Source organism: Furipterus horrens, unplaced genomic scaffold (assembly GCF_987537825.1).
Source record: "Furipterus horrens unplaced genomic scaffold, mFurHor1.1.pri manual_scaffold_3, whole genome shotgun sequence".
NCBI lineage: Eukaryota > Metazoa > Chordata > Mammalia > Chiroptera > Furipteridae > Furipterus > Furipterus horrens.
In genome coordinates, this window is record NW_028327173.1 from 97,534,112 (window position 1) to 97,544,763 (window position 10,652).

General features: G+C 42.4%; 1 pseudogene; it reads right to left on the reverse strand.

Moving 5' to 3' along the window:
* Positions 1-7,024: 7,024 nt before the first annotated feature.
* On the reverse strand, positions 7,025-9,104 carry LOC150015555 (cyclin-T2-like; annotated as a pseudogene).
* Positions 9,105-10,652: the final 1,548 nt, after the last annotated feature.

A 10,652-nucleotide genomic window follows, 5' to 3' on the forward strand; every position in this document is an offset into this window, starting at 1 on the left:
AGCCACTAAGGCAATGTATCAGCCAGGATTAAGTCAAGAGATAGAAACTATCTAATCATTTGAACAGGGAAAGTTTAATATAAAGAACTATTAACCATCACAGATTGGAGTTGTGAAGGATTGGTTAGTTAGAAAAGAACTCTAAAGAGTAAAGACATGGAAGATATATAAGGAAACGCTAGCGCCCCAAGAAAGGGCTACTAGTCTCTGACCTGAGGCCCAGACATTCCTAGAAAGGTCATGGACATGGATCCCTGAAGAGAAGAGCCACACATGACATGTTGTGTCAGTGGAGCTTTCTGAAAATTCATTCTACAGACAATCTGAAAAGTTGCCATCTAGCAGCCAGAGAACGCTGTTCATAAGTAGGCATCACATCAGAGGCTCTCTGCCCAGAAGCCACCAAGGTGGAGTCTGGAGGGGAGCTCCTAGCCACAGGACTGTGGTGGGACTTGCTATTGGAAAAACTACATGTGTGCTGGGAACCTGACAAGAGAGTACAGTGGGACCAGAAAGGAAGACTACTTCCTTCTGAGGTGTTTCCCCAATGCCCCCAGGAAAGAAAATATTTAACAGTCTTGGTTCTTTTTTCACAGGCCTTTCATGAAGGGTAAAACAAGGGAGCTATGGATAAACTAATAATGGGAACAGGTGACTCACAGGTGGCTTGATGTCATACCATGATGATATTCCTGCTGTTTGTCCTGTATCATTGCTTTCTGCTGAGGCTGAGTCATGTCGATGCTGTGACCAATCTGGGCAGGAGGGAAGAATATGGGGTGGAAAGACTCCCACAGTGAAAGAACATGAGGTGTTGTTGCCCAAGGGTGGTGGGTTGTGAGAGTCACATGGCTCACAGTCCCCAGGTTGACCTGTGTGAGGGAAAGAGTACTGGATTATGTACCCACATCCCAGGCCACCGCACACCTAGCTTGATGACCTTGGAGTACCCAAATACTTGATCTCTGTAAAATAGGAAAGCTTCTGTTCAGCCTAAGTCCCAGATGTAAGAGCCAAGTGAGAGAGCAAGAACATGCAAGCAAGCTGCTGGCATGATTATTTACCATTTATAATACTAAGCACTTTCAAATGGTGGTTGGTGTTGACAGGTGGCTTTCTGCTTCTGAGGAAGAGCCTATGGCAGAGATAAGCCCTTCTGTATTAAATAAGCTGATTTTGACAGACTTAGACCTCTTTTTCCACTTGACAGTGCCTCAGCCCCTTTCCTTTCATTAAGCACACATGTGCTTAACAAGTTCCTGGTAGGGACGCAGGCCTCAGGAAGAGTAGAGATTGACAGGCACGATTTTGCCAACCTTGAATGAGAAGGTCTCAGCAAGTGTGGTACACTCTCAAAAACAGCTGTGTCTGGAGCATCTCCAGGCACCCGAGGTGGGACTGACCATATGTCAGGGGGGCCTGAGGCCATCGCATGGAAAATGGAGCCAAGGTTAGAGCCAGAAAGTTCACTTCTTTTTGCAGTTTGGTAGCATAGTGAGAGCATGGCAGAACTTGAAGCTCAGAGGCAAAGAAGTCACCTGGGGAAGGTTGGTCATTGAAAACAACTGAGATAGATAGGTATGAGGCTGTGAGGTGGCCTGACAGAGGAGGCAGAGCTTTTACAAAAAAGAAGGCCTGGAGGTGGGGGACATTCAGTTCTGTTGACACAGACACTGGTCTGCATTTCTCTCCAAGGAAAGGCTCTCTCCCTGCTCGCTGCTGCAGAATCCCTATTGGCTACTCTCAGACACCCCTGCAGTCTGGGCTTGGCCCATGTCCCACAGCTTGGGCTAAGAGAGCTGCTTGCCAATGATTTTCTTGCTCTACATAAAGCAGACTCATGTCTGTTTGCCAAGACCATGTTTGCATGTGGAGTTGGGCTCTGGGGCTTGAATCCAGGCTCTGGAGAAGTGAAAGGTTAGCATACCAATCTGTTGCCCACTCCACCCTCAGCACAGCATCACACCCATAATTAATGACAGGAGCTTGCAGAGCAGTAAGTAGAATACAAGTTCCTTAATGGAACACTGAGTATCCTGTTTGTTGGTGTTTGTGGCAGGTGGGACTTAAGCCTAACCCAAAAGCCTGATCCCTGTAGCCAGGCTCACAGGGGAGCATTTATGCTGGTGCCAATAAAGCCCTGGTGGACTTGGCCCTCCCCTGCAGTACCCCACCCCTGCCCAAGCAGCCTGGCATCACATAGTACAGGTGTGACCGAGGACTACAGCCTACTTGACCAGTTTTCATGGCCCTGAAGTTTTTTACTATCCTCACCATCATGGGACATGGGCCCTGTTTCCCGTTGTACACCAAGGAGAGTTCAAATAATCATAACTGATTTTCATTCTTGTCTGTGTATTTTATTTCAACTTCAGTTTAGGGTGTATTATTATTGAATGATTTAGACAAAAGTGTCAGGGCAGCTTTGCCCTTAGAAATCACCCAGAGAGCACTGTGGAAGCAAATAATTGGTTTATCGAGGGACCAAAGGAAGGGGAAAGGGGGTAAAAGGGAGAGGCAACTCCTGGACCAGCTCAAGGGCCGTAGGAGCAAGGGGAATGGGGAGCAAGGGAACAGAGAATGGGCAATGGGGAACGGGGAATGGGGAATGGGGAATGGGGACTAGGGAGTGAGAACTAGGGAATGGGGAATGGGGACTGGGGACTCCCAGTCCTCCTCATGGGCCTGTAGGAGTCCCACCCGCGCTTCTGCAGGCACCTTTTTTATACTTGTCAACCACATATTTCAATGAGGGTGAGTTTGCTTATCAACATATTCAGTCATTTACATCTCATTGCCCCACCCTCCCCCACACACCAAGTTAGTTAACGTATTGGGTAGGCCCATTACCATTTCCTTTGGGAAGGAGTTCAGTCTATCAACATATCCTTTGAGAACAGCTAAGTCAATCAGCATATCCTTTGGGAATGGCTAAATCCTGGGCCAGGTTGATTAGCATATACCAAAAGTCCAGGTGTGCATTCTAGCTGCCTCCATGTTCTGACAAAAAGTATGTAGTGAGTTGTTCCTATTAGAGCAGTGAGGATGTAAATGATATACAGACTATTCTTCTTTTTAAGGAGGTCGTGATATTGTGATTTATAATAAGAAATATATATTGGTCTTTGTCCAGGGTCCCTGGCTTGCAGATCCCAAATCCTTTGGAATTTCCTGAATGTAAATAAGAGCAATGGGAACATCTTTTGTTATAATGTTTGATCTCTTGTCCTCAGTTCCTGAAATTGCTTTAAAGCCATCAAAGTAAAATGGGTTTCTTGTTATTCATAATAAGCCCCTTTCCACCACAACTAGGTTTATGTTAACCAGGTGACTTTTGGAAAGCACCTAAGTTTGGGAGCTAGTTGCCAGGGGAACCAATCAGCATTGAGGGCTGGAAGTTTTACTCCCACACCCTAATTTTCAGGGAGGAGAAGGATTAAAAGTCAAATCAATCACCAATGGTGAGTGATTTAATCAGCATGCCTATGTAACAAAGCCTCCATAAAAACCCAAAAGGAAGGGTTCAGAGAGATTCTGGGTTGGTGGACAAGTGGAGATTCCCAAAGAGTGGACTGCTCAGAGAGGGCAAGGAGACTGACTCCTCATCCTTTCCTCACTCCCTGCCCTCTGTATCATTCCATCTGCCTGACCCTCCCTGATCCTGAGTTATGTATGGAATTCAGAGGACTTCCAGGTTGGAGGACAAGAATGCTTCCTCGTGCCACCACACTGGGGCCCATATCCATGAGGATAGATGCTCCTTTTTAAAAAAATCTTGTCCTATGTATTTCTTCATCTGGCTGTTAATTTGTATCACTTAAAATCCTCTGTAATATACCAGTAATATAGTGTGAAAAAAGAAATAGGCCCAAAATAGTCATTTGTCTTCATGACAACAAATCAAGACTTTATAGCAGTTTTAACTTCTCCCAGGAATGTGACCATTATAATCTGTATGTTAACACTGCTGTCATTCCCTTCCCCACAAAAAGATGTCCTGGCTTGAAACAATCCTTTATTTTTCTTTTGCCAATAACTTCCTTGCCCTACTCTTTTTCTGCCTATAGAAACCTTCCATGCAGTTTGTTTCCTTGAAGTGCCTCTTTACTTGCTAGATAGGATGCTGCTAATTTATGATTGCTCAGTAAAGATATTTAGATCTTCAAATTTATTTGGTTTAATGTTTGTTCTTTAATACTAGAGAGTAAATAGATTTCCCCAATTCTGTGAGCTGATCTTCAAATTAATCAAACCTAAGGAGGGGTCGCAGGAACCTCTGATTTATAGCCAGTAGGTCAGAAGCACAGGTAACAACCTGAGTTGGTGATTAACATCTTAAGTGTGTGTGTGTGAAGTGGTGTGCAGTCTGTGGGACTAAACCCTTAACCTGTGGAATTTGATGCTATCTCTAGGTAGACAGTGTCAGAATTGAGTTGAAATGTAGGACATCGAGTCGTTCAGAGAATTGTTGGAGGTGTGGGGGAAACCCCTATATTCCCCCACTGGAGCATTTTAAAGACTGACTCCTGTGTGCCCTCTTCTCATTCATATGTTAAAATCTTACTCCCTAGTACCCCAGGATGTGACCTTACTTAGAGACAGGGTCTTTAAAGAGTTAACTAAGGTTAAATGAGGTCATGAGGGTGGGCCCTAATTTAATATAACAGGTGTTCTTATAAGAAGATGAGGACACAGATACACACAGAGGGAAGAACATGTGAGGATGTCACTGAGCAAAAGGGGGTTCTTTCACGTGGCACGTTGGTGTAAGACCCAACAATTAGTGTTGAGGAAAACAGGTCTTTATTTACAGTATTTCAACCTGGGGAGGGCTGTGAGCACTTCTGCTCAGAGACCTGTTCTCCCACAGGACCCAATACTTCCCTTGCTCCCCAAAAGGCTATAAGACAAAAACATGTCCAGAAGTTTCCCATTCCTTATATGTCAGCTTTCTCCTTCAGGATCTGGGGTATGATGTCATCAGCCTTCATGTAATAGACCAGGATGTCATCAGCCTCCTTATAATAGTCCAGGAAAATATGTGCCATGTTGCACTGGATCATAGTGAAGTCCAGGTTTTAAGAGAGTCCTTTCTGCGTGTCCTGGATTCCAAAAGTCCAAAAGTCCAGGCTTTGGAGTCTGCTGAAGTCAGCACAATTTAAAGCAGCAGCATGTTGGCTTTTTTACTAGCCCAGGCTGCATGGCCTCCCTTTCCTCTTTTTAGACTGCATGGCTCTGTGCCCTTTCAAAACCACATGGTTCCCCCCTGCTTAATGACTGCCACCTTATTTTTAAATTCCTGACCATTGTCTGTGATGCAATGGGTGTTGTAACTGGTTTTGGCCATTCACAGAACCTTGCGCAGGCCCTATAATCTTTCATCACCACTCTATGGTCAAAACCTTTCCCATCTCCTTGGGCCTTGGAAGGACCAAAGCCATTTGCAAAGCTAAGATGCTAGCTACCCACCATAGATATACAAAGGCATCTTTTAGGGAAGATGTCTGTGCTCCACTGGGTCCCATACCCCAAATTTTGGGGCTGGCCTCTTTTTTCCACCCTGTAACAAGGACACTGGGAGGTGGTTGTCATCTACAAGGCAAGCCTCAGAAGAAACATCTCCACCAATACCCTGACATCAGACTTCCAGCCTGAAGAACTGAGAAATAAATTTCTGTTGTTTAAGTCACTCGGTGGTACTTGTGGTACTTTGTCACAGTAGCCCTAGCAAACTAATATGAGAAGTCAAGCAGTGTTCTAGTTAGTTATTTTTAATTTTTTTGTGGATATAAAACTTTTATTTAAATTTTTATTTTTTAGCTTTATTTTTATTGTTGATTCTATTATAGCTGTTATCCCTCTATGCCTCCCTTTGTCACCTCCACACAACCCCCACCCTCCCTTCACTCTGGTCATCACCATACTATTGTCTGTGTCTATGGCTTAGGCATATGTTCTTTGTCTAATCCCTGCACCTTCTTTAGTCAAGTCCTCCCCTCTCCTGTCCCCTCTGACAGCTGTCAGTCCGTTTCATGTATCCATGCCTATATTTTTATTTTGCACCAATCTGCATTCCCACCAACAGTGCACTAGTGTTCCTTTTCTCCATATCCTCACCAGCTCTTATTTGTTGATTTATTGATGATGGCCATTCTGACAGGTGTGAGGTGATAATCTCATTGTAGTATTTTTTTTGTTTGTTTGTTTTTCACATCAAGAGTAGGTAAACTTTATTTTTTCCTCTTTAAGCCTTCAGAAAATTAGGGCTATTTGAGCAGCCAATCTGGTCACAACCTCTGAAGGCAAAAGTTCAGTGCTTCACAGTGTAAATGACCACTGCATACCCATCTGGTAGTGAAGTGTTCCCCTTCAGAGGCTTCCAGTAAGGCCTAGAGTTTAAGGTGAACATGGAAAAGTGCCACCTTTGTTTTAGGTTAGTGATGGACTCTGACAAGATAAAATAAAGTTATTCTGTATATTGTTATACTTACAAGCAGCTCCAATCCTGAGTATTTATAGTAATATCTAAACACAAAAATGTATGTGCATTTTTCTCCACTTTCTTGTAAACAGTTTTCAGTATACTGTTTTATCCCTTTAATATTGAAACATGCAAATCATACAAGTATAAACACACAAAAGAAAACAATTTACACTCATTCAAAAGCCAAGCAACAACAAAAATATATACCTACAGTATTCAAATTATAAATAACAAATGCTTGAGGCATCTTATATTCCTAGAAGCAGCCAGACATTCATCTTAATGTTCTTAGCTGCAATTGTAGAAATACTGAGTTTTGCACCTTCCATGCTTTTACAGTATTTATAACATTATCATATGTGAAGATAAAGACTTGTTTACTATAATCTCTTCTTTTCAGAATGAAGAATAAAGCAGCACTTACAAATATTGAAACAGTGGCAGCAATAGCAGGTGTTACCACTGCTAGATCAGGAGGATTCCATTCTAACAATTTTTAAATTTAAAAAAAAAAAAGAAAAAATTGACCTAAACAAATGATTACATGTTCATTCCTTGGGCACTTAATAGCGAGTCCAGCATGTTGTATGTGTCTTTGTAGTCCATATGCTGGCTGTTAGTACTATACTCATGATTGACATCAGGACCGTTGGTCTCCACTGTCGTCTTGTCCAGTTTCACGAGGGTGCTGAGATGTCCATAGCCCACCTGGTATATGACAGAGGAAAGAGAGGGTAAGGGATGGCTAAAAACAGAGTTGTGAGAGGATATATACTGCTTAACAGAGGAGGAAGAACTAGATGAACTACCTGAACTTTTGGAACCTTTGCTCATTTTGGAGTGAGGGTTGTGAGATGCATCATTGATATGCAGCTTATTCCTTGAAGAGCTGGAACTAGAGGAAATGCCATCACTGCTCAGGCCAACAGGACTCCTCAGAACAGTGGGTGGTATTCCATCAGTGTGTTTACTGCCCCCACTGTTGCTGCCACTATGTAAGTGGGAATGCTTTTGACTGCTGGGGTGGTGGCAGTTTGAGGGATGTTTCTTGTGCTTTTCTTTGTGGTCTCTGCTGATATGTGGGCTGGAATGTTTGCTCTTCCCACCGCCTTCATCAGAAGAGCTGTGTCTTTCTGAGGAAGAAACTTTTATTTTCATTTTTAGTTCTTCTTTACTGACACTATTATCAGTGGGTGATAATGGAATCCATAATTTCAGTGATTCGCTTTTTTCCTTCTTATCTGCCATATATTTTTCAGTTTTTTTTTTTCTGCATTTGTGATGGGGATTTTCATTTTAATGGGAGAAGTCACAGAACTGCTGCTGGTTGCCTGTGACTGCACATGCTTGTGTTGCTGTTCTACCTGGCAGCTACATAATGATCCCTGACATCCAGATCAAGGGTTTCTAGCTTACATTTTTTTCTATATTTATCTAAAAATATTTTCTGAGGAATAACTCCAGGAGTAACAGAAATAGGTCCATGGTGCTTACTGCTCCCTGTTTTATGGGTATATTCTTGCTTAATAGAAGAATGATCAGATATTTTGTCAGGTCTGTGATGTAATTCCGAATGCAGTGATATAGAAAGTTCCTGCTGGAAGTTGATGTCTGGCTACCAGATAAAGATGTCTCCTGTTTCTGTGAATGTATCTGCTCTGTCCTTGCTGATTCTTGATGTTGAGGACATTCTTAGTGTGATGACAAACTGTATGAAGTACTTGGTGTTCCTGTTGGTAGCACTGACAAATTATCAGATGTATGGCTGTCTTGAATGGAAATACTTCCTGAATTGAGAGGTACTGGTGCAGGGAATGCCGATGTAGATGGTTTCTGAAAACTTGGGTTTGCAGGCACACCAGTAACACTATCTACTAAAATGGAATCCTGGACCAATGATGAACCAAGAAGTGGTGTTTCTGATACTGTCCCATCTACTTTTGGTTTCTTAGCCACCTAGTTAGCCCTCCAGTTTTGAATCCTTTTCAACCTACTAAGCGTTTTCTCCAAATATCTGTAGAAACGCATGTGTTAGCTCATCTAATAATTCTAAAGTAACTGTAGGATCCACATATTTCCACCAATTTTTTCCATCAGTTAACAGGAATCTCCCAATTGGACCATTTGAAAGCCAGATGCATGCATACACATGCTATCACTGTTGGTTTGTACTGAAGACAGAAGGTGGTAAGATGTAGACAAGCTGCTCAAATTTCTATGTTAAGTTTAGGTCTCTGTAATCTTTAGCTGCTATCCAGGCTACCAATTTTAGACTTATGCACTCAAAAATTGAGAATATGTCATCAAAAAGCACCACTACACTTCACATTGTGCATTTAACCCTTCTGTGCCCAAAGTCCCTTGTACAAGACACCACAAAGCAGACAGGAAGGTACCACCACAGTAGATGGTCCAGTCTCCTGTTGCAACAAGGGTAAGAGACACATTGAGGGGACCCTGCATTAAAGGAAGCTATAGTGTGCTACAACAGTGCAACTAAGAGGGTCAGGATAACAACCTGTTGGTAGCCATGAAATAGCTATTTGTCTATGCCAAATCCTTGCTGGAAATATCAAAGAGCGCCATCATTTTCTATACTACTGAAAATCTTCAACAACATTCACTCAAATGTTTCTTGCTATCCCCCAAAGATCTGAGAAACAAGTTGATTTGCTTTGAGCTAACCAGTTACAAGGGCTAAACTTGTTGCTAAGTTTAAGGATCTAGTCAGCTAAAAGTTGCAATAAAGCATTCTCCTCTTACTAACTGGGTACATTTTACCACATCTGTATGTGGGTGCTTAATGGTGATCTGAAACCTAGGGTTTGTAGCATTATGGTTTCAAGTAAAACCAGTTCTTGAGTTTGCTGAAGGTAAGCATCGCCCTTAGTATCCAGTAGTGGCTGTAGGGGATGAAGACAAGCATGTGCTACGTTGATAACATGTTCAATTTTTCAAGCCTGTTCTTCCACTTTTGCAGCCAAAAATAATGCAGTAGGTGCTATTATAAATATCGTTTTGGAGATGAGATTTAATTGCTGGATTTTGGATCTGAAAGGGATCTTCTCTATTCCAAATGCATTTGCAGTTGAGTAAATATGATGAGAATTTCTCTTCCTGATGTATAAATCTGCTAAAAGGCACTTCTAAAAGTCTCCAATAAGATTTTCTTGGTAAAATCTTTTAGGATTCCCATAGGATTCAGATTTTTTGAAAGCCTCAATATCAAGAAGTACTTTCAAACCACACAGCTCTCCCCTTAGAAGAGAGTCTCAATATAAACAAAGTATGTGTACTAGTGAGTGATTCTCAAATTCTACAAGTAATTTTAAAAATTAAGTATTCAGGGAGCTAAACAGTGATCTTCAGGGTAGATTCCTATGTATTTAACCACACTCATCACAGAAGTTTTTCTGTTCCCTTTAAATAGGGCTCAATTCTCATTCTCCTCCAGTGCAACTAATACTCAGCACTCTCCCAAAGTTCCTGGTGAAATCCACTAACTCCATTCACATTTCCTTCTCTACAGCCTGCGAGCATTTTACTCCACCAGAGATTTCTATCAAATTTGGTGAAAGAATGGTACATATAAAACCTGTGCATATAAACAATTGCAGTGTTTATTGCAAGCTGAGATATGTTAAGATGTTGTCCCATGTCCTGGATAAGGCTAGCTGCCTGCCGGCTGTATGAGAGCTCTTTATCCGCTTTCACTCCTCAGCGGGGCTCTGCGTGTTCTCCAGCTGCTCCGGAGTAAAGAACCAGCGAGAAGAAACTCCACAGCCCGACGCTGTGACACTTTCTCCTCAGCCCGCTCCCTGGCCCACACCCCTCCCCTGCTGGCTCTCAGAATCCCCGCCAAGGCCTCGCGACCCCACCCAACTCCACTCGCCCTCATTGTAGTTTTAATTTGCATCTCTCTGATGGCTAGTGATGTTCAAAATTTTTTATATGTCTGTTGGCTATCTGTATGAACTCTTTACAGAAGTGTCTATTCCGGTCCTTTGCCGATTTTTTAAAAATTGGATTGTTGTCTTCTTGGTGTTGAAATGTATAACTTCTTTATATATTTATAAAATTAACCTCTTGGGGGTTGCAAGATGGCAGCAGAGTAGGAGATATCATGCACCTCCTCCCATAACCAAACTGGAAATAAAACTAAAGAGAG